Source organism: Panthera onca, chromosome B3 (assembly GCF_046562875.1).
Source record: "Panthera onca isolate mPanOnc1 chromosome B3, mPanOnc1 haplotype 2, whole genome shotgun sequence".
NCBI classification, from domain to species: Eukaryota; Metazoa; Chordata; class Mammalia; order Carnivora; family Felidae; genus Panthera; species Panthera onca.
The window spans coordinates 127,462,202-127,486,874 of record NC_138344.1 but is presented as its reverse complement, the minus strand read 5'-3'; positions in this window follow the sequence as shown (position 1 = coordinate 127,486,874).

Below are 24,673 nucleotides of genomic sequence, written 5' to 3'. Positions count from 1 at the left end.
GTTAAATCATTTGTATGTCATTATTGATTCTTATACATTTAATCCATGACTTGGTTTTATAATAATGGTATAGAAGCCATTAGTTTGATCTTTCCTTTGGCTAATTGATTTTTTCTATTTCTGAATGTATATAAACTAGATGTTTATACAGAAACTATATGTCTCTATTACTAAATATATAGAAACTCTATTTGTATATATAAGTCATCCTTGAAATTTTCTAGCAACAGAGAAAAAAATGTTATTTTTGAGCAAAGTTAAAAGGATTAAGGCTCTAGAAAAATTCCCTACTTTTTCTTGAAACTCCTTTGCATAGAAAACAATATGCCTTATGACATTTCCCCCTTTCAATGTTTTAAGTTTAATATCTACTCATACCCTCAGAAGAAGGAGGCTAAGAAAAATTCAAGGTGAAAGAGGAGAGAAGTACTAATATTTTGACCATCCAAGGTCAAACACTGTGTCAAGAGCATAAATTAAACCATCTCATAATGAGAAAGTTTCCATGATCATCCCCAATTTTGAAATGAGCCAACCGAGAACGAGAGATATTAAGTAAATTTCTTTAGTCATTCAACTCTTAAGTGAAATTTAAAAGTGTCTAATTCTGAGTGTGTACTCGTAAACTTTTTGCTCTGCTTGCATCAGTTTATTTGTGGCTCTTGTTACTCACCACGTTCCATCACATGCCCTTGTCTTCATCTCTTCCTCCGGTGTCCCTTTGTCACCTACCTCCTTATCAAAGCCTAATTTAGTCCACCAGGTTCAGATTTCATGCTGTTTTGTCTCTAATAACTAATTGATATCTTCAAGCAGAATAAACCATATTCCTCTCTCGATACACCTCTTTTAAATGATATAAAAGCTGTGTATTGCAACTATTCTCTTGTCAGCCATCTTTACAAACCAAAAGGCAGGGCAATATGGTATTCATCTTGCTTTCCAGAGAACCTGAAGCACGTGGGAAGTCTTTAGTGCATGTTTTTAAATGAAGAATGAACAAAAATGAATGAACAGAGATCCATCAAACTGGATGGCCAGAAACCAAGGGGGAGGAGTAGCATTCACAATCTTTCTCCATCCACCAAATGGTTGCTAACATTTTCCTAGACTTTTGAACACTTTTATCAGAGTGTACCTCAGTTAGAGATACTGAAGCTTGATTTCGAAAACAGTGATTTGTTTTGTACTTTTTCCTACAGTGGTTCGACACTCAACAGCACTCCTTTGTTGTTATTTATTGAGAGTCTACAAAGCAAAGAAAGACACCTTGTTTTGTTTTACTTTGTTGGAATAGCCACTTTTCTTTTATGGAGACTTTTACTATTTTTTTTGGTATAATGCCAATATCATATCATTAGTATGATTATAAATGTTTAATTTGAGCCTTAGACCATCTCCAAGAGGTCTGAGCATTCCATGTGATAGGTCTCCAAGAGCAGAACTATTTCCCACTCAGATACATTTCCTTGTGGTCAGCTGACATAGTTCTTGACTTTCACTTTATTACCAGTATTTTTTTTTTATTAATTGAGGTGTTTTTTTTTCCCTGAAGTTCATTATGTCAGGTTTGTTTCAACAGATAGAATGAAGAGCTTCTTGTTCCCTATGCATAACACAGGGGAGGGCATTTCGAACTATGGGTTTTCACACTTTCCTTTCATGCCCGTCAGTCTATAAGTAAGACTAGACGGAATCAAACAATCTAGCCCACCAGCAGGCACAAATCTCCAGCAGGCACAATCTCAAAAAATTGTTTTTGTCAATTTTTAGGCACTTTGGCTGAAAACCTGTTTTAAGAATTGCATAATCAATCCTCAGGGATTTGAGAGCTTCCATAATAAAAATATAATTCTAATCCTATTCATTTTAAATAGCGAAATTGTAATTCTTGTCTAAAACTTAAGAATTTTGAGTAATCAGAACTTAAGTTTTTAGGTTTTTGTGTTTAACCTTTATTTATCTATCTATGTATCTATCTATTTATTTATTTATTTTGAGAAAGAGAGCGAGTGAGCAGGGCGGGCAGAGCAAGAGGGAGAGAGAGAATCTCAAGCACAGTGAGAGAGAGAGAGAGAGAGAGAGAAAGAGAGAGAGAATTTGTCAGTACAGAGACTGATGTGGGGCTATAAGTCATGAACCCTGAGATCATGACCTGAGTTGAAACCAAGAGTCTGACACTTAACGAACTGAGTCACCCAGGCTCCCCTTTAGTTTTTTTTTTTTGTAAAAGGAAAATAAGTCTCTTAAGTATTGAAGCAGAGCTATTTGATTTGCTAATAAATAACACATTTTATTTTTTAATTACTTTTTAATGTTTATTTTTTGAGAGAGAAGGAAACACAGAATCTGAGGTAGGTCTAGGCTCTGAGCTGTCCTCACAGAGCCGGATGCGGGGCTGGAACCCACGAACCATGAGATCATGACAGAGCTGAAGGCAGCCGCTTAACCCACTGAGCCACCCAGGCGCCCCAACACATTTTATTTTAAATTATGCATTTGGCTTTGAAGTTTACCACTGAGAACCACCAATTTTTTTTTTCAGATAACCTCCTTACATGTAACAGCTATTATATTACATATTACATATTATTATATGTAACAGCTATTCTCATTAACAACTTGTAAGGAAGAGTTTAAGAAAAAATAAGTGGGAGCGAAAGGGTCATCAAGTATGATTTCTTACATTTCCCAGGATGTACAAACTCTGTCATAATGAGGAGAGAGTCTTTTATGAAGACAGAAAATAAATCCTTCCGTAGAAGTATGTGAACACGGATGGATTGACACGCTGGCTGATCGGGTTAGTGGACACACGTGTGGCGCGTGCATGTGCGTGCGTATCTGTTTCTGTACACAAAAATTCATAACGCTGCTGGTGTGTATAGAGGCAATAAAGGCTGAAAATTACTACAGGCTGTCAAAGGGTTTGGTCCTAAAGTGGAAGGGGCAATTTACTTTCTACTTGCAGCGCAGCACCTTCCTTTTGATTCCACAACACCGTCTGTCTCCAGCCCTCCCTCTTACTCACTTCCTCTCTCCTTCTCCACTGCACACTATAATGAGGCACAGCTAGAGATTCCTTTCAAAGAAGGAAAAAAAGGACGTCTCTGAGTGGTGCAAATGGGCTGAAAATGTGTTCCTTCTACTCAGGAAGGGCTCCTACAGTTCATACTGAGAAAGATCTCGGGTTTTTTTTTTTTCCCCTCTGAATTCATGGTGCACACACACACAGCCTTTATCTTGCGGTTTGTAAGGGTCAAAGCCATAAATGGCGACTGCTATGGCTCTTGGAGAGCATTTTAGACTCAAATAGAGAAAGTTTGCTATTTCATTGAAAGGGATTTCTGCCTTCATACAGCATACTCAGTTTGGGTTGAGGAAAACATTATAAAGGAACAGATTGCATATGAAAGAAGCAAGCAAAAAAAAAAAGAAGAAGGAAGCACAAGACTTTTCTTTCAAATTCAAATTTCATATGAAAATATATTCATTTCCCTGTATTCATTTTCACTCCCAAAACTCAGTGTGTAAAAAGAAAAGTGATAGGTCTTATTTTTCCTTAAATATGTTGTCTTTTCACTGATTGTCAGGTGGGGGGAGGGGTGTGTTTCATGAAAGTAGGGACTAAAAGTTGAGACAGGAGAAACCAAACAAATACATGCGTTCAAGCAAAATAAAATACAGCCTTTTTGTCCTTAAGGTTTCATTATACTGTCTCAGTAATGAGTGTCACATTTACAATAACCTCTACAAAGCAGAGAAAGCCACAATGCCTGAAGTGATAATTTCAAATTAAATAACTAAAAATAGGTTTTTTCCCCCTCTGATAGTGAAAAAAAAAATCAGGTTTAGAAGTTATGCTCTATCTTCCAAATTTGTGGAAGTGAATATGTGATAGTGTTGACTGAATGTTGGCTGGGCTTTAAAACGAAAGAGGTAGAATTCCTGAAATAGCAGCTTATCTTTGCCAAATATTAATGCCTCCAACTCCCCACCATGTTTTTCCTTCTCATTTCTGAAGATAACACAGGCCGGGTGTGTTTCTTTTCATAGTTAGGAAAGACTAGACAATACATATCCTCCTAGACCCTAAATTGAGAAATTCTTTCATTCATGCTTTTGTGATGGCCGATTAGCCCTGTGTGATAACTTGAAAGTGCAGGCTTTCAGATATTCTTAGGCCTCAATTTGACACCAGGATAAACAGCATGAAATTCGTAAAAATTAGACAATCCGAGTGGCAAATTAAAGCTGCCTGTGTTGAAAGACTATCGATAAAATCCTAAGAAGAAACGAAAATGTATAAAACCAACCACCATAAAATGATCAGGTATAACCAAAGCTGTACACTGTCAATTTTGGCAAAAAACCCACATATTTCTAAATTCTGTTTGATTTTATTGATAAAGTGGAAGGGGGGGATTCTAGAACATACTGGTTCTGTTAAATTTACTTAAAAAGGATCGCAAGCAATGTGGACCAAGAATCAAAAGCTTATCAGAGGTAATTAATCCAATTCCCCAAAAAGGTAAAATTTATAATAGGTGGAAGATTATTTTGAGTGACAGAGAATGTGACCTGAGAAACAAGGTGATGAAGACGTGAGCAAGCCATCGGTGTGAAATAGCCTTGGGCAAGGATGTTCCCAGAGGGTCACAGTTTCGCAGCGTAGTTTTCATGAATGATTATAAAACTTAGCGATAGGTCGAAAGATGTAGCTTACGCAGTGAGACCCTAGGACACCTTTCTACCCCTAATGCCTAGCACAGGGTCTGACACAGAATAAATGCTCTATACATAGTGTTGGTTTTTTTTTTTTTTTTTTTTTTTACCTCATGCATATCCTAATTTCAAAAAAAAATGCCTAAAAACTTTTATCTGATAAATGTACGCTCTTAATTTTTTTTAATTTTTTTTCTTTAACATTTATTTATTATTGAGAGAAAGAGAGACACACAGAGCGTGAGCAGGGGAGGGGTAGAGAGAGAGAAGGACACAGAATCTGAAACAGGCTCCAGGCTCCGAGCTGCCAGCACAGAGCCCCATGCGGGGCTTGAATCCACGAACTGTGAGATCATGACCTGAGCCAAAGTCAGCCGCACAACCGACTGAGCCACCCAGGCGACACTGTATGCTCTTAATTTTAAAGATGCTGAATAATTAAAACCAGCCAATGCATCTCTGAAGCAAGTGTAATATCACAGACAAGTTCATACTAAATAACTAGTCAATTACTGCAAGTTACCTCAAAACACAACGGAAATGATGTGTTTGATATTTAGAACTGTTCCAAAATTGAACATAGTACTCACATGCCACTCTAGGTCCTGGGTTCTCTATCACTTCAGGTATTCGAGTCGAAGTGAGATGATTGTCTTTGAGGATGGAATGGAGTATGTAAGCTTTGGATGGAATAACTAGTCATTCTGATTCTTTTTTTTTTTTTTTTTTTTTTTTTTATTTATTTTTGGGACAGAGAGAGACAGAGCATGAACAGGGGAGGGGCAGAGAGAGAGGGAGACACAGAATCGGAAACAGGCTCCAGGCTCCGAGCCATCAGCCCAGAGCCTGACGCGGGGCTCGAACTCACAGACCGCGAGATCGTGACCTGGCTGAAGTCGGACGCTTAACCGACTGCGCCACCCAGGCGCCCCCTGATTCTTTTTTTTAACGTTTATTTATTTTTGAGACAGAGAGAGACAGAGCATGAACAGGGGAGGGTCAGAAAGAGAGGGAGACACAGAATCTGAAACAGGCTCCAGGCTCTGAGCTGTCAGCACAGAGCCCGACGCGGGGCTGGAACTCAAGGACCGCGAGATCATGACCTGAGCTGAAGTCGGACGTTTAACCGACTGAGCCACCCAGGCGCCCCAGTCATTCTGATTCTTAACTCCTGTAGGCGTGCTGACAACACTGACTCCATCTTTGGCCCTTCATCGTATTCATTCCCTGTGCAGTGACCTTCCAGGGATCACTGTTCCAGGCCCTGTAGATATTAACATACCCCCAGATCAAAATGCCAGAAGGCTTAGTCTATACTTCTGTATAGTGGCACACAGAAGGTTTCACTTGAAATAACTACCCTTTGACCTTACCACAATGTTCCTTTCTCTGTAAAAGCTGTGGATCAAGGTGCAGACTTTGTGTATTATAGTTGCATAGGGCCTGGGTCATCTGCCCCATGTACCCTATCAGTAAGTTATCCTAAATAAAACTCTGTGTAAATGATATCAAGTGGTTTGCTTTGTTTTCGGGTCTCCATGTAACTTCTCAGGCTGGAGGCTACTTTACTGCCCCTCCTCCACCTTCTAGCAACTCCTTTCTAGACATGTGTTTTATCATTGGTCAATTTCTCTTCCATTTCTTCCCATATGCAGATCGGGAGACCTTTTGGGTTTTGGGACAGTTATATAATTTTCTTGTTTCACAAGTTGGAAGCATTTTGCATTTTAAAGATAACTAGTGGTATTCGATGCATGACTAACCCGCTACCTGTTTTTGTAAATAAAGTTTTATTGGAACACGATTGGTCCTTTGTTCATGTATTGTCCATGCTTTTTTCACTATAGTGGCATAATTGAACCATCGCAACTGAGATCACATGGCCTTGCAACGCCAAAAATATTTACTATCTGGCTCTTTACAAAAAATGCTTATTGACTTCTGGTCTAGAAACCTATTTGAACTATCCACATTATTTTGGCAAAATATCCAAATATCATTTCAAAAACATAATGACTATTTCATGCAATAAAAATATGAGATTGGGTGTTAGGAAGACATATATAGCTGTCTTGCACTACTTGCCTACAAATAACAGGTTTGTATCAGCATTCCTATGTTAAAATGATTTATAAAGTATACATACTAGCATATAAGGTCTTATAATTGACAAACATATGTATTCAAATATGAATACTTTCATTGACTCTAAAAAATTCTATTTCTCCAGTGGTTTCCTGTGACTTCACATAGCAAAAAATTCTCTGTGATCTGTTTGAAAACATTGGCACCTATGTTCCAGTCAAGACAGCTTTAAAAATGCGTATTGCAGGGGAACCCGAGTGGCTCGGTCTGTTAAGCATCCAGCTTCAGCTCAGGTCATGATCTCATGGTCTGTGGATTCAAGCCTGCGTCTGGCTCTGTGCTGACAGCTCAGAGCCTAGAGCCTGCTTCGGATTCTGTGTCTCCCTCTCATACCTCTCTGGTTTGTGCTCTCTCGCTCTCTCTCAAAAATAAATAAACATCAAAAAAGAATGCATAATACAAAACATTTCTAATTTGGAATTTTCCAATAAAAGAATAAATCTTAAGGAATCACTCTGATGTTTCACTTAAAAATAATGACATACTATAAATTTTTCATTTTATGTTTTTATTTTGTTACTTGTTTGTAACAGAGATAGTAAATATTGTATTTCAACCAATGTTTCAAATGAAATAAAAATTCTACAATGGAGTCATTCAGCTGAATGAAAGTTTTCTAAATTATATATGCCCTCTTTCTACTCTGATGCAGGGTTTAGATATTCATAAATATTTAAAAAGTCAGGTTTTCAAATCCAATATGACTGCAATCCATTTTAACAGTGAGAACTGAATTGTTTTTGCCCCTGTAGGTGAATAAGATAGACAAGCTAATTGCCTTTTTAACTTACAGATTTTCAGCACAAGATCTCATTATCATTTGCTTTCAGGAATGAATTTCTCCTGAGTTCTAACAGAGAATGTAGTTTCTTTTATTATAAAATCATGAACCCTTTACCTTCTCTATCTTCCTTTAAATTCCCAGACAGAGTGCTTGATAGAAGACTGATTTTGCTCATCACTGTTTCAAGTGATTCTTAGAATAACTTGAAAGAACAAGGAACATATCACATTAGCATCACAGAATACTTGAAAAATCAATGGCTGGGCCTAGGTAGAAATGATTGCACCTGTTACCAATATTCCACACATTTAGAAAGGTCATATAGAACTTATTTAAAACTCTATTCACAAGAATAATTGTAAATGACAAGTTTCTATTTATTATATATAGAGCTATTCTATCATTTTAAATGCCTTAAACTGGTATAATAAAAATATTCCCCTGGTAAAGAAGCCTAGTTGAAAAATTTAGCTGTTGAATTTGGAGTAAATTAAACACAAATTCTACCCCACTCACACACACACACACACACACACACACACACACACACAGACACACATTCAAATATGTACTGGGGTAGAGGTTTTCAATGATCCCAGGCTAGGGTAGATGAGAACAAAGAGGTTATGTAAAAAGAAATATGCAATTCATAAGTTACATAATGGAAAAACATAATGAATATATGTGTAAGGGACGTCAAGTTACAGAAAGTTGATAGAGTTGTGAAAGAGTTTTTTTTAAGTTTTTTTTTAATTTATTCTGAGAGAGAGTGTGTGTGAGTGGGGGGAGGGGCAGGGAGAGAAGGAGACAGGAGGAGAGAGAAGGAGAGAGAGAGAGAATCTCAAGTGGGATCCACACCGTCAGCACAGAACACAATGGTTGTAAGACTCAAACTCATGAACTGTGAGATCATGACCTGAGCCAAAACCAAGAGTCAGATGCTTAGCCAGCTAAGCCACTTGGATGCCCCAAGAGCTATTTGCTTTATAAATTTTACTTAGATCCACCTCTGACTATATTTCAGTTTTTAGTTGGAAAAACTGAGTTGATTTCTTAATATTATAATTTGCATTTTTCTTTATATCTGTGAAGAAACTTCAATAATTGGATAGATACATGTTACTAATATAAGTGTTTTGTTTCAACTGCATTTACTCTACTGGACATTGTTCTTAAATTCTACTTTAGTTTTAATGAGTAATTCAAAGATCTTAGAAACAGAAGGCCTCGGTATGTTTATGTAAGCAATTTATAAACTTGAGCTTGTTTCTTAATCCTTAATATTAGAAAAATGAAATTTTTGTCAGATTAAATGCTCATTAATAAGAATTGGATAAGTAATTTGTGTAAATGAACAATGTGAATGAATTATTTTATGGATTTAAGTTTTTATTTCATATGACTGCTAAGTGGATTTTTTGTCACAGTGACTATTTTCGGAAACAAGGATTGAGTTTTATAATCTCAAGAGCATATATTTTGTGGAAAGCACGACAATATTAGAATCTAGATAGTTGTTATAGGTCAGGCTTTGTCTTCATAAATAATGTATTCCAGCAATATGATATCAAATAGACACGTGGAAATAGGAAGCTCAGTCTAGGCTAGACATTACAGTGCTATCACAGGGTAGATGTAGTAATGAATGGAATTGGATGGGTATGAGATCTTTTTTGAGGTGAATAGAAAGGAGCTGGAAGAAAGAGAAACATTCTAAATAACTTATTTATTTAAATATGGAAAAACTTTTTTCAATACCATCACCTTTATTTAAGTACAAATACCTTTTCTTTTTTTTAATTTGATTAATTTTGTTTTATTTTTCGTCTTTAGTAATCTGAAAGGTGTTATTTGATCTGAGGTGAGAGAACGGGAAAGGATCAGATAATTGTTCTTACAGTTGTTTCTAGTGTTGAGGGTGTGTGTATGTAAGAGACACATTAAATACTTTAATTTTGACATGATGATTTTGAGATATCCAGGGACCCGACATGTATAGATGTCAAATAGCTTGAGATATATGAATGTGAATCTAGGATGTAACATCAGGACTGAGAATACTTAGGGACTTGTGCTGTGGTGAGCAAAGTCGTGAGAATTAATGAGATCATCTAGAACAAAGTGTAGGAAGGATAGGATGAGAGAACCTAGACCTGAGCCCAAAGACACTCCCGAAGTTGGTAGTTGGATGCAGAGGAAAAAGTTAACAAAAGAAGATAAGTTAATAAAATTGACTAAACTTAGGAATATTTGATGTCATGAAAACCCCCAAAAAGAGACTTTCAAGAACCGGTAATGGGAGGGTAAAGGAGGAAGGACAGTCTTTACCACCAAGTGTTTCTGAGATGTGAAGTGAAGATGACAATATGAAGTCAAAAGTCTTTCCATTGAGTTTAGCAAGAGTGAAGTCCTTGATGAACTGGTCTAGAGTAGGTTCACTAAAGGGTGTCCAATGTATGTTAGAGAGATACTAGGAGGACGTGAACATAGTGGATATAGACATTCCCTTGAAGAAATATAATATCAACCTTAAAAACAACATAGCCAACAATTTTACTAACAAAATGAGTTTATTCAGGAATAGCACAAGAATTGCAATTTGAGACAAATTATGGCAAACCATAGACAAGTCTGAAGAGACAAAGGTGAAGTCAACTTTTGTTGGGTTTTGGAAGGAAACTGGGGAAAACTGTTAGAACAAAAGTTCATCGGAGAAGAACAAGAGTTTGAGATTGTGATAGGTTCTCACTGGCTGCAAGCATGGGCTAAAGCATTGTTGCTGGAGAAGACAGGGATCTTCTTTCTTTTTCTTAAAAACAAGAGATAAAATTCCTATGTGAAAAACATCCTCTCTTGTTAAAATAATTTATTCTTTCTTTCTGCTGGTTATGGTTCCTACCACAAGTGATTTGTGTGTGAGAACAGTGGCTTCCTCTTCATGGCTTCCTGGCTCCATTTTAAATTAGTTTTTTTTTGTGTTTTTTTACTAATTTTCACAATATATCATATAATGTATCTAGTATATATTAGATAACATATTATGTGTATTAATATGTATATAGGAACACACATCATTATATATGAATAGAGCCCAAGAATAGAACAGCAGTAGAGACATTGGGCTTTCATCAGATGGACATTTCTGACATTTTAAGAGGGAAGGAGATGTCTTCAAATACAGGTAGAATTATCAACTTTGTAATAAAAAGTGATGATAGTTTATCTCTGTTAACTTCCTTTTTTCTCCTTGAACTGTGAGGTGACAGCAAAGCGAAGGTGAGAAGGGAATGTATAGGTATGAGGACAGAAGAGACTATTCATATCGTATTTCTGTTAATAAAGCTAATTATAGAAGCATTGGCTGTTATATTAGTTTTTCTGCCGTATAGTATATTATACATAGGTACGTACTTAAAACAATATGCAGTTAGATATAATGTGAAGTGAAATAATCAGAGAAAGACAAATGTCATATGTCACTCACATGTGGAATATAAGAAGCGAAACAAACAAAGAAAAAAAAGACAAATAACAGAAAAAGACTCTTTAATACAGAAAACAAACTGGTGGTTGTCAGAGGGGAGGTGGGTGAGGGAAATAGATAAAGGAGATTAAGAGTACATTTATCTCAGGGCCCCTGCGTGGCTCAGTTAAGCTTCTGACTTCAGCTCAGGTCATGATCTCACGGTCCGTGGGTTCGAGCCCCGCATCAGGCTCTGTGCTGAAGGCTCAGAGCCTGGAGCCTGCTTCAGATTCTGTGTCTCCCTTTCTCTCTGCCCCTCCCCCTGCTCACACTCTGTCTCTTTCTCTCTCTCAAAAATAAATAAACATTAAAAAAAAAAGAAAGAAAAGAGTACATTTATCTTGATGAGAACTGAGAAATGTATAGAAATGTTGAATCATTATTATATTGTACACCTGAAACCAATAGAACAGTGTATGTAATTACACTGGAATAAAAAAAAAATACATTTATCATCTCATAGTTCTAGCAGATCCGGAGTCCCAGTACAGTTTAGCCGGTTCCTCCACTCAGGGTTTCCCAAGGCTGTAATCAAGATGCTAGCTGGGGTGCAATCTTATTGGAAACTCCAGGCGACCTTCCCAGCTCATGTCGCTGCTGGCAGAATTCATTCAGTCCTTTGCAGCTGTGGAATTCAGGGCAGCTTGCTTCTCAAAGGCTAGCAGGGAAAGTCTGAGTCCTCTTTTAAAGGCTTCCAACCGATTAAGAAACTATAAAACCCTATTTTGGGTTCTGAAAATAAAGTCTCTTTAACTATAAAACCCACTCAGGTTTATTGACTCACCCACTGGCTTTTCTGTACCTTAGATCCCATGGTCCATTACTACAACCACTTTCTTTATTTTCAACCAACATCCTCAACTCCTGTGACCTGGCTCTTGTCATTTTTGCCGATGGCCATCCATAGTTAAACCCAACTAACTTTCAATACCTACATGGGAGACGCAGGCCATTGATTTAGATGAAATATACATTAGGGGTGACTGGGTGTCAGGCTAAATGTTGTGAACGCAAATTTCAAGCCACACAACCACACTCATTTATTACATGTGTGCAATAAATATAAATATTATCCCTTCATACCACGATGGTAGAGTTGAATAGCTGTGATTAAAAACTAACGCTTACAGAGCCTGAAATACTTCCTACATGGCCTGTTAAATAAAATGTTTGTCTACCTCCAGTCTGGATAACGCAGAGGCATTATAGGAAAGAGGGTACTAGTGTTGTTGAACTAAAAGGAAAAGAGACTTAGGTGAAGAGACTAGGAGGCTTAAAGTTGTTATCTTGGTGATTGGTGTAGTTTTGGAATATAGGGGATGAAAAAAATATGAGTAAATTTTGGAGAGCAGGACCCTGGATATTGACCTTTCTGAGAATTAAGAGAAAGTATGGAGTAATAAATGATGAAACAAAACCTCTAGTCTTTCGGGAAGGGCAGGACCACAGGGAGGGCAGAGCGGATGACAGAGCTCATGGTGGGATCATGGTGGAAGATTCAAGATATCTATCTATCTATCATCTGTCAATCTATTATCTATCTAATCATCATCTCTGTACCACTTGTAGTTTTGTTCACCTTTCTCTACAAACAAAGGGGAAAGTATCCTGAAATAACCATGACATGTAAATAAAGAATATGTCTCTAGTTATCGGGCCCTGAATTAAGACAAGTCTGACAGAACAAAAAATTAAAACAAACGAAAAGGTAAAACTGTAGAGGCAGTGAAAAGACCAGTGGTTTCTAAGACTTAAGTGGGGAGGGAGCAATGATTCAGTGGGGCAAGAGGATTTTTAGGGTCGCGAGACAAGTCTGTGTAGGATTCTATAATGTTAGCTACATGTCATTTATATATTTGTCCAAACTCATAGAACATACAACACCAAGAGTGGACCCTACTGTAATCTACGGGCTTTGGGTGGCAACAATGGATCAATGTATGTTGGTCAACTGTGACCGTTTGTACCATTTGGTGGGGGAAACTATACATAAGTAGTGGAAGAGGATGTATGGTACATCTCTACACCTCCCATGCAATTTTTCTGTGAATCTAAAACTTCTCTAAAAAATAAAGCCTATGTAAAACTAGCAGCAGCAACAACAACAGCATAAGCCCCTGCCTCTGAAGTGCACAAGGTAAGTGTGCTCAAGCAGACAACCAACTTTCAATTAAAGTCATGTAAGTAGTTGGAAATCCCTAAGGTGTAATTGTCATGGAATAGCACCCATTGATTGTATAGAGTTATTGACAGTAGAGTGAACTACAGATTGGGTCAGAAAAATATAAGGGCCATCATAGGGAGGAAAAACCAGATGAAAACAGGAGACCACTGAGGCTTGAACTCCTGAGAGCCACAGGGATAAAAAGAAGTGTAAGAAATGATGGGATTGGTCCAGATGGTCTGGTCATATGTGTTTCAAGGTCCACGGGCTCCTATTCATTTTATAGGAATTTCACAACTATCTTTCAATAGTACAAGTCACTCTAAAATATGCAATACTTGTTTTCACAAATCTTACGTCACCTCATATAATTAAAATCTTTATTGTGCAGTATTTCATTCCTGAATTTTCTGATAAAGGGATTGGAATCCAGAGGGTCGAAAGGAAAAGAGGTAGTCCATAATTAAAATCAGTGTGGCTACAATCTTGTAAATATAACTTTACTCTTGTTTCTATATCATGAGTGCTTCTGCAGAAGGAAGTAGAATAGAACCTAGATTTACTAACACACTAGAGACAAAAAATTGAAACCAAATAACTTTAAATTGTCCCCCTAACATTTAGTGACTAAAATTAAAAGAAGCCTCAATGTTTCTTATCTTTAAATTGGGAATAATAAGACCACTTCATTGTGATATTGCATCAGTGGAATGATGTGTTTGACGTTGCTTTGCAATTATAATGTGTGATAAAAATATTAATTGACCATATTCGCATTCAGTAATCTATGGGAAATATTCTGCTGGCATTCAGCTTCATTTCACCCATGAAACCTGCGGGTCCAAATTTTCTAAGGTTAAATTTCCAGATCAAACACTTTCAAAGTTTCAACAATTTAATTCTTAACTTTTCCTTGATTTTAATACATGTTGTGGTTCACTCATTACAAACCAACAAAATGTGCATGCGTTTATAAATGAGGATTCTAGCCCAAAATTCATACACTCATAGCAGATTTTTACTGTTCAAAGGATCATTTTCCAAGTCTGTTCAGTGAAGATTTTATTTAAATATTTCCACTTAGATAAAAAATAGTCAACAATTCATTACTGCCCTCATCACTGTCAACCCTCCCCTCATTGGCCTCACTGCCACCATTATCTTCGTGGGTCATGGGGCCACTGATGCCCTGGCAGTCTGTGTTGCAGAGTGCATTATGGAAACAGATTTTTTTTGCCCTGTAGCAAAAAATTTAAAAAAAAAATAAAAAATAAAAAAACAATTCATGAGTGTACTTAGATTATTCCAAATCTTAATATGTATGAAATCTCCAGATCGTTAAGAAAAAGTGAGGAATGATTTTTCCTTTTGTCAACCAACCATTTAGGTAATTTCTTCAAGAATAATTTTTGTACGTACATGTGAGTGCCTTGCCTAGATACAGATTCATTCATTCACTCTTGTTCACTCCCTTTTGTGATTTTGAGAAAGAAAAAAAAATCATAGATGAAGAAACTCCAGGAATAACATTTTACACCCCAAAATTACACTACCCTGCAACTAAAACACCATAATGACTTAGCAATTCTCTTCTATTCTATGCTCAATGGGAAAATCTTCTAGGGAAGATATTTTTCCTACCAAAGAGATTTTTTCAGCATATTTTACTGTAAGGAAGCAAAGTGGCAGAGTGAATTAATAGATGGAAAATGATTAATCAAGTAGAAACAGGGCATCGGTGATCACTTGTGATTTCAAATTTCTCTCTCTGATATTTACTTCTGGCCATACTTACCCTCATTTAGAATACTCATCTTCAATCTCAAAAATATAATAAACCATTAACATGCCAGATAATCAGAAGAGATATGCCTATTTAATAAACTTTCATTTGATGTATGATAAACTGATTGTGTTGTCGATTAGACTCTTCTAACATCACCTGTTAAATGTTTTATTAGCCAGATGTCCGTGCTTCTCTTTCTTAAATGAACTTAATTATTGCCAAAAAGAACATTAAATTTGATTTCTTTATAGACAGATCAATATGATTGACAGTGAAATAAATATTGCTCATTAATTTAAATTGTTGTACAATGTACAAGCTGCCAAATTAATGGGAAATGACCATGATTATCAGCCAGTACGCAGCGTTGAGCCTTGCTTTCTCAGGTTCCTGCACCTGCCTCTTTGTAAGATGCCTTTTCTTAGGATGGAAAGACAATAGAGCACATAGGTATGCGAGGCCAAGGACAGAAATTCATCAGCGCTGTTTGTTGTGGGCAAAGATGAGAATTTTCTCATGGCAGCAGGGATTTTTAGGAACAAGTAAAAACGTTTTGCTTACAAGGGTGAATGAGTTGCATTAACCAGCTATGGTATTATCTGGGCCGATTTCCTGTCACTTGAAATTCATGAGTTCAGAGAGTCAAACCAAAACACAAAGATTTTAGTGGTTTTCATTCATATTCTTATTGTTCAAAAGTGCTTAAATAAGACATAAAAAGTTTCATGAGGCTTTCAGGATATCACATTGTTCTTTCAAAACACTATTTTGGTGATTTAGATGGTCTTTTAGGAAATAATGCAGAACAATACAGGTAACAATTTATTTGCTACAGTGAGAATAGTGTATATGAAAGGAAAAGTGTTTTTGAGAAAGCATGCTTGTGTTTTTATCATTTAAAGGGCATCTAAACAGAGTTCAGCAACTTCAAAGTTACTAAAATATAGACACTTTATTTATTTTATTTATTTATTTATTTATTTATTTATTTAAGAGAGGCAGAGAAAGAGAGAGACAGAGAGAGAATCTCAGGCAGGCTGCATGCTGCACATGAAGCCCAATGTGGGGCTCAATTCCAGACCTTGGGATCATGACCTGAGCTGAAATCAAGCTTTGGATGCTTAATGGAATGAACCACCCAGGTGCCTCTAGCCACTATATTTTAATTCTAACATCACACTCCCTGCTGAACCAGGTTCACTTAATCTTGGGATAACCACTGAGCTTACTAAAACTTTTATATCAGTACAAGAGAAATTTCATCGTGTAGCTCACAATAAGCATTTAAAAAAATCATTATTACTGAAGAATTATAACACTGCCAACCATATTGTAATTATTCTCATATTGAAAGCAAGTGTTAGTACATCTGTAATAATATGATGTGGTATCAGAGTACAGTGAAAATTTCTGGATAATAAATAAGCTAGTTAGGAAATAAATGAATGAAAGAAAGGACAAATTGATACACTTAGTATATACCGAGTCTTGGATTCTCAAGATCCTTCCATATGTGTCAAAGTTGAATTCTAAATTAGTCACACATCGTTAAATTCTTATATTTTAAATCTGTGCTCAAGTATATGGTACTTATTTTCTTATTTTTTAATGTTTATTTTTATTTTTGTGAGAGAGAGAGAGAGAGTAAGTGCACAAGTAGGGGAGGGGCAGAGAGAGACGGGGCAGCGAATCTGAAGCAGACTCTGTGCTGACTGCAGAGAGCCTGATGCGGGGCTCAGATTCACAAACTGTGAGATCATGACCTGAACAAAAGTTGGACTCTTAACTGACTGAGCCATCCAGGCACCCCAAGTATATGGTATGTTAATTTGAGGTGCCGTCACTCATATTTCGGTGAATTATAAAGTGTCTCTTCTATCCCCACTCTGTTATGTGAGCTTTCATAATTCTGTTAGTTACTTCCCATAAAATCTTTTTTATGCGAGCAAACACTCAGTGAAAAGATACAGCTGAGGAAAAAAAAAATAATGGTTTTCATTTATTCACACATTCAGTAAATGTGGTGTTTGTTTAGGAAGGAACAGGCACTGGACCAGAGACTGGGAATACAACAGCCCAGGGACAGATCTAGTCCCTGCTTTTAAAAAGAATCGATATATGAGTGGGTAATATTTATTGCCAGACATACATGTCTCCACAAAATTGTGTTTTGTAAGAGGCGTCTTCTGAGAAAGCCTATCCATTGGCATGTGGAAGTTTCTTTTTTGAATCATTTTTAGATATTTGTTTCTTTACTATATTGTTTAGCCCCTCCAACCAGAACGGAAGCTGTTGGCGGACAGGAACTTTGTAACTTTTCTTTGATCACTTTTGTATCCTAAGGGTAGAGCATACACTGTAACAAATCTATGTTAAGTGGGTGAATAAAGGAAAAGAATCATCAACTAGTTTCTAGATGTTTATAGGGTTTATTTTATTTTATTAAATTTTTTGAAAGTTTATTTATTTTGAGAGAGAGAGAGAGTGTGTGTGTGACAGCATGTGGGGGAAGGGCAGAGACAGAGGAGAGAGAGAATCTCAAGCAGGCTCCACACTGTCAGCACAGAACCTGTGGGACTCGAATTCACGAACCATGAGATCATGACCTGAGCTGAAAGCAAGAGTTGGATGCTGAACCGACTGAACCTCCCAGCGGCCCCTTGGTTACCCCATTTTGAAGATAAGGACACTGAGGGATGGAATGCTTAAGTGACATGATCAGAATCCTTCAATTAGTAGATGTTGAAGTAGACTCAAGCTTAGCTCTGTTTGATGGCATTGTCTTAAAATAAATATCTGCATAAATGCAAAATAGCACATTTTTCAGTAAATGAACAGATGAGTTATGAAGCAAGCACACTAACATATGTTATCATTTATAAAATAAACTTACAGTTTACTTATCATTTCTAGAGAGTGGTCCTTCAGATCTATCACACTGTATCCATTTTTAACGGGAGGTTGGTAGAAAAAGATGTAAATTCTCTTACTAACATCTAAAATATTTTGGGGAAAGCATGGAGAAATAAAAAGTGACCCCTTGATCGCTGGTAAAGCTGTTTTGTCTTGAAGTCATTATTTCCAGATATCTACTTAGCTGTGTCTTCATTCTTTTTTGTTTTTTTAAATTTTTTTTTAACATTTATTTATTTTTGAGAGGCAGAGAGAGATAGAGCACAAGCAGGGGAGGGGCAGAGAGAGAGAGGGAGACACAGAATCCGAAGCAGACTCCAGGCTCCGAGCTGCCAGCACAGAGCCGGACACGGGGCCGCGAGATCATGGCCTGAGCGGAAGTCTGCCACTTGACCGACTGAGTCACCCAGACGCCCCAGCGATGTTTTCATTCTTATTTGCACATGTTTAATTGGCACATACATACGTGTGTGTATATACCCACGGTACACATTTGCATATGTGCACTGTATACACACGTATATGTATTTCTGTCATTTTCGTTTCAGCCTTTTGGTTCATATATATTTGGTTCATATATTTAGGGTTTTTTTTTTTTTTTATTTATTGTTTTCATTTCTTTTTATTTGGGAGAGAGAGAGCCTGACGCAGGACCCCATCTGACCACCGGGAGATCATGAGCTGAGCCTAAATCAAGAGTTCGGATGCTTAACAGACTGAGCCCCCCGGGTGCCCCTAGGTGTTTCCTTTTTCAATAGCATATTCCTGGATTTGTGTTATTTTATTCACTTTGACATCTATTTTTTAAACAGATTTTTACTCCATTTGCATTTATTATGGCTACTGATACTTTGAAAAAAAATTTTAATCTTTATTTTTGAGGCAGAGACAGAGTATGAGCAGGGGAGGAGCCGAGGGGAGGGAGACACAGAATCAGAAGCAGGTTCTCATGTTTTAAAGATACTGATCCGCTCCTCTGGTTTAGACTTTGGCTTTTATAAAAATAAGTTGTCAGCTTGTCATTCTCTTGCAGATAATCCTTTGGTTCTACTTTTATTTAAGGCTTGCTCTTTTTCTTTGGTGTGCTGCCAATGCACTAATATAAGTCTGGTGAGGATTCACTTTTATCGCTAGAGCTTAGGTTTGGCTGAATTACTGAATATGTGAATGTGTGATTTGAACCCGTTCGGCCATTATCTTTTAAAATATCGCTCTTTCTCATTCTTTGTTTCTCCTTCTGCAGCTCTCCATATCTACGTGTACTCACTTAGAAATGCAAGTGTGTAAGTCCTGTTATGGTCTCACTTTCTCGTATTCAACTTATTCTCCTATTTTCCAAGTTTCTTTGTTGCATTCCAAAATATGTGTAAGTCGACCTTCTCTAACGCACTCTCCAAATACATCTAATGTAGTTATTATTCCATTCGTTGTTTCTACATTAATTATTAAAATGTCAAAATTTAACTAAATAACTATTTCAATTTTATAAGTTATTAAATTAAGTATTCACATTTTTGCCTGGGGATTCAAATAATGTTCTGGTATTTGGTAATACTTTGATACTCCCTTTATTTATCAATCCATATTCACAGTGCTTTTGTATTTGGGACACTGGAAATATATTATAGTACTTACATCTGAGTAGAAGTTACTTGGAAACGTGCATACACACACACACCTTTGTTAAACTGTGAGCTTACGATTTGTACATATTACTGTCTGTATATCCATTTCCTATTGCTGTTGCAATAAATTATCATACATTTAGGGGCTTAAAACAGTACAATTTCATTATTTCAAGTTCTGAAGGTCTGACTTTTGAAATGCTTCCTGTGGAGAGAAAATCAAAGACTATTCCTTCTGAAAGCTTTAGGGGAGAATCTGTTCCTGGACTTTTTCAGTTTCTAGAGGCTATGCACACCCTTGGCTCATGGCTATATCTCTGTGACCTTTGCTAACATTTTATCTTTTCCCTATATCTGATCCTCCTGCCTCTCTCTCTTATAAGAATCTTTGTGGTTATATTCTCTCTACCTGGATAATTCAGGAAAATCTCTCCACTCAATAGCCTTAATTTAACCACGGCTGTGACTTGAAGCTGACATAGTCCCAAATTCCAGAGATTAGAATGTGAACATTTTTGTGAGGACGTTATTCTGTCTGCAATATATGTAAACTCTACCTCAATAGGAATAAATAAATAACAAATTCTGGTTTTGTTTAAAAAAAAAAATCCAGAATCTCAGAGACAATGCTTAAGATAGTTTCAAGTATCAAGGCTGTATCCCTTAGCATGAAATATCAGACTGAAATTTCCTCTCTGTATGTAGTGCTAAGAAAAGAATGAAGAAATTTTTAATGAGCATTTATCAATCCTAGTGCTTTTATCTTTTAAGAAAACTCTACCTCCAATCACAGAAAGCAGTAATTCTTCATATCATATAAACATAATGGCCACACTTTTCTTCAATTTTCCCTGATAACAAGACCAGTTCTAAAAATTATGACTCATGGAAAAAAAGAAACTCTAGAATCTTAAGGAGTTTCAAATTTCAAGTTGACAACAGTTTTATTTGACGTGGGCTCATCAAGTCATTGGATTCTTATCTCATCCTGGCACAATTTGAAAGATGAGAAGGTATTGTATTTCTCATATCTACGTATGTTTGTTCCTGGGTGAGCTCCTTCAAAGAAATTTGATGAAAATTTCCCAAGGTGGATTTGGAAAAGTAGGATAAATTTAGAATCATTGAATTGTTAAGTAAAACACAATAAACAGTCCACAGCAGTAAGCTTCCTACTCCCTGGAAAAAAAGGACATAGACAGAAGAGAAGGCGGTGCTGACAATCAGTCTTGCTCTGACATCTTTTTCTCTAATGAAACTCTTAAAGTGTTTTATGAGGAAAAGCTATTTTCCTCTGTGTTATCCATTAAAATATATTTTCATGAGTTCCAAAGGACAACTGCCAGGACGAATGCCTATAAACTTTAGGACTGAAGTTTTGTTTTGTCTGCTCTGGGAGTGTCAGTGCCTTCTCTTATTCATAGTATTAGGAAAATTATATGATGCATCCATTTTATGTATCTTTCATTAGCCCAATGCAGATATATTCTAACTCTCAATACCACAAAACTTGCCATTCTAACAAGTTCAGCTCTGTGTGCTTGTGATACGGAGACCCAGGAAGTTTTATATTATGTTTTCAAAATTTTACAGCTTTGCTTCTAGAACTGTATGAATTTTCTATAAATATTGGAGAAAGAAAACAGTAACCTTCATACTTGAGAGCTAGTACATAAAACAAAAAGCAGACAGAAACATTTGTTCAAGAGCTATTTTTTTTCTTTTTTTCCTTCTTCCATTCTTTTTCTATACTTTTTTTTTATAGATGTGTAAAATTTGGACCACATTGGGTGACAATTCTGATATTCCTGACACTGAATCTAATTTCTGTCTTTGATAACAGGCATTACTCATGCTCTTTCACTTTGCTACTTTAATAAAAAAAAATAACCAGGAGAATTATTCCTCTTGTCTTCCTATTTCTGTTGTTATTCTGTCTTGTAGTGTGTGGGTGTGTGTGTGTGTGAGTGTGCACGTGTGTGTGTATGTGCATGGTGTGATATACACTAGCCTAAGTGGAAAGATGTATTTATTAAGCCAAAGAATGGCCATCTTAGGAGACAAGTTTACTTATTCTTATTTTTACAAGATCTACTTTCTATTATATTTTTACCATAATAATTGTTTTGATGCTAAGAGATATTCAACTTCTGATGAGGATAGTATTTTCTATGTCAGGTTAAGACTCAGTTATGCTGCAGTAACAGACAATCTTAAAGTGTCAGTGGCCAAAAATGGCCAAAGAGAGTTTTCCTTCCTTTTACTTTTCTATTGCAGGTTGGCTCCTGCTCTCCTCCATGTGAATATCATTTTGGGATGTGGCTGAGGGAGAAGCAACATCCAAAACAGTGGTGGTTACTATGAAAGTAAAAACATGGGGAGGGAAGAGAAGGGGGGGGGGGGGAGAAGAGAGAGATGGTACACCTTGTTATTTCTTTTTATTTTATTTTAACGTTTATTTATTTTTGAGACAGAGAGAAACAGAGCATGAACGGGGGAGGGGCAGAGAGAGAGGGAGACACAGAATCGGAAGCAGGCTCCAGGCTCTGAGCCGTCCTCCCAGAGCCCGACGCGGGGCTCGAACTCACAGACTGTGAGATCGTGACCTGAGCTGAAGTCGGACGCCCAACCGACTGAGCCACCCAGGCGCTCCCCCTTGTTATTTCTTAAAAGTCACACTAAAAGTTCATAAGGAGACTTGACATAACACTTCTGCTTAATTTCACTAGTCAAATCAAGTCATAGCTGTGTCTGCCTCTGGAAGATAATTTCGTGTCTGGTAGTCATTTTAAAAATCTCACGTTACTAACTAATTGACACAATTCAAATGGCTTCACTCTTTATATATTCATGTGCACCTTTCCAAAGCATGCTAAGACTAGTTATGTATGAAGTCTCTTATCCATTCCCTACCTTCATCATGTATAATACTCCTACACAGTCACGGCTTCTTGCAGTTGATATGTTCATTTGGTGGGTTTTATCTGACAAAGAATAGAGATTGCTTTATAAGGCATCACATCAGTGTTCCTACCTCTCTGTTTTGAAAATTTTATACTTGATTCCCATTTGAAGTTTTTTTCTTTTCCCAGTGCCTCCATTAACAATGGCTCATCTGAAAAGATTGTGTCAAGAAAGAGATAAATAATGGAGAGATTGCCAAGTTCAAAGGTATTGAAGTTCTACAGGTGCTCCTTTCATTTTCCTTCCTGTCAAATCAATGCCTCTGCCTTTGATTCTATTAAGATACTGAGTGATCTCTGGAAACACAGTTGTTTCATGTAATGTCTATACTGGCGAGGATCTGAAAAATATGACGGTTAATTTATGCATTTTTCTCTAAATTCTACCATTAATACCCTGTAAAGACAGTGGTCTCAATAGCACATGCCATTTCATGCCAGGTGTAGGTAGAATATACTTAACAAACTTTTGAAGACCTCAGTCACCATCTTTTCTCCAATTTATGTTTGTTGAAGTTCACTATTTCTGACCTATGCTATGGCGTATCGTGACACACCTAAATGCTTCCCTTGCTTTGAAGAATTGAAACCACCCTTGAAATAATGACTTAACAGCCTAACTCTGACTTTCTTCTGTCCTGGCTGAGTCACCTGCATATTGCAGTTGACGCACCATAACATTTCTGAGCTAAATTGAATGCTTGATATCAGTTTCATTTCTTGTGTCCAGTTCCCTTGTGTTTTCCCCAGAGTCTGATTTACAATTATTGAATCCAGTCGAATGATCTTACTTTGCCCGCGAATGCCTTCGATGTTTAATAATTTTGCTTATGGAGTGGGCTTTATCTGAATGTTGATTATTGCTGTGCCATCAGACCTCCTGCTACCTGTCTCATCTCATTCCTTACTATTTTTCTTTCACCTTGCCTCCCCTGTGGCAACTCTGGGCTCTTCACTAACAATCTCTGAGCAGTCAAGGCAACGCATCCCCTGAAATCCATTTCATTTGCTGCTCCTTCGGCCTGTTATAGTCTTTCCCAGGTATTCTCAAGACCAACTCTTACTTCTTTTGTTTTTCCCTAAATCCATTTTTCTGTGAGGCTGACCTGGCCGCTCTCTAAAATTGTACAATGCTATGGTTACTCAGAATAATATAAGAAAAATAAAAATTAAACCCATTTTCTTGGTTTCAAGTAGCTATAACAAAAATGGCATAGACTGGGTAGCTTTAACAACAGAAATTTATTTCTCATAGTTCTGGAGACAGGGAAGTAAAAAATCAAGGTGTCAAAAGATTTGATATCCAGGTGAGAACCTGCTTTTTGGGTTATTAATGTCCTCTCTTTTTGCTGTGTCCCCATATGGCAGAATGGGTGAAGGATTTCTCTGAGGTATCTCTTTTTTTGTTTTTTTTAAGTTTTTATTTATTTGTTTTTCAGAGACACAGAGGTAGCATGAGCAGGTGAGGGGCAGAGAGAGAGACAGAATCCCAAGCAGGCTCCGTGCTTCCAACACAGAGCCAGATGCAAGGCTCAAACCCAGGAAGCAAACTGTGAGATCATGATCTGAGCCAAAACCGGGAGTCAGAAGCTCAACCAAATGAGCCACCCAGGCGCCTCAAGGGGTCTCTTTTGTAAAGACATTAATTCCATTTATGAGAGTTCTATGCTCACAATCTCATCACCTCCCAGTATCATCTCCTTGTGCGTTGGGATTTCAGCACATGTATTTTGGGAGGACAGATCCAGTCCACAACACCTACAGACAAGAAAATTAATCAAATACCAATGTTAAACATTTAAATTACATGATTCATTGTTTCTGTGAGCTTAATTAAAATAATGAATCACTATGTATTATCAGAATAGTATTGGTTGTTTCAAACAGGAAACTAATTAAAGAAAAAAAAAAAGAAATAAAGAAAAAGCAGGTTATGTCATGCAAACGATCATTCCAGAAGTACTCTTAGCTTGGGATAAGCTTTAACACAGGGTTTAAATGGTCTGAACTATACCTACTTGCTTTGTTTGGTTTTTGTCCTCAGA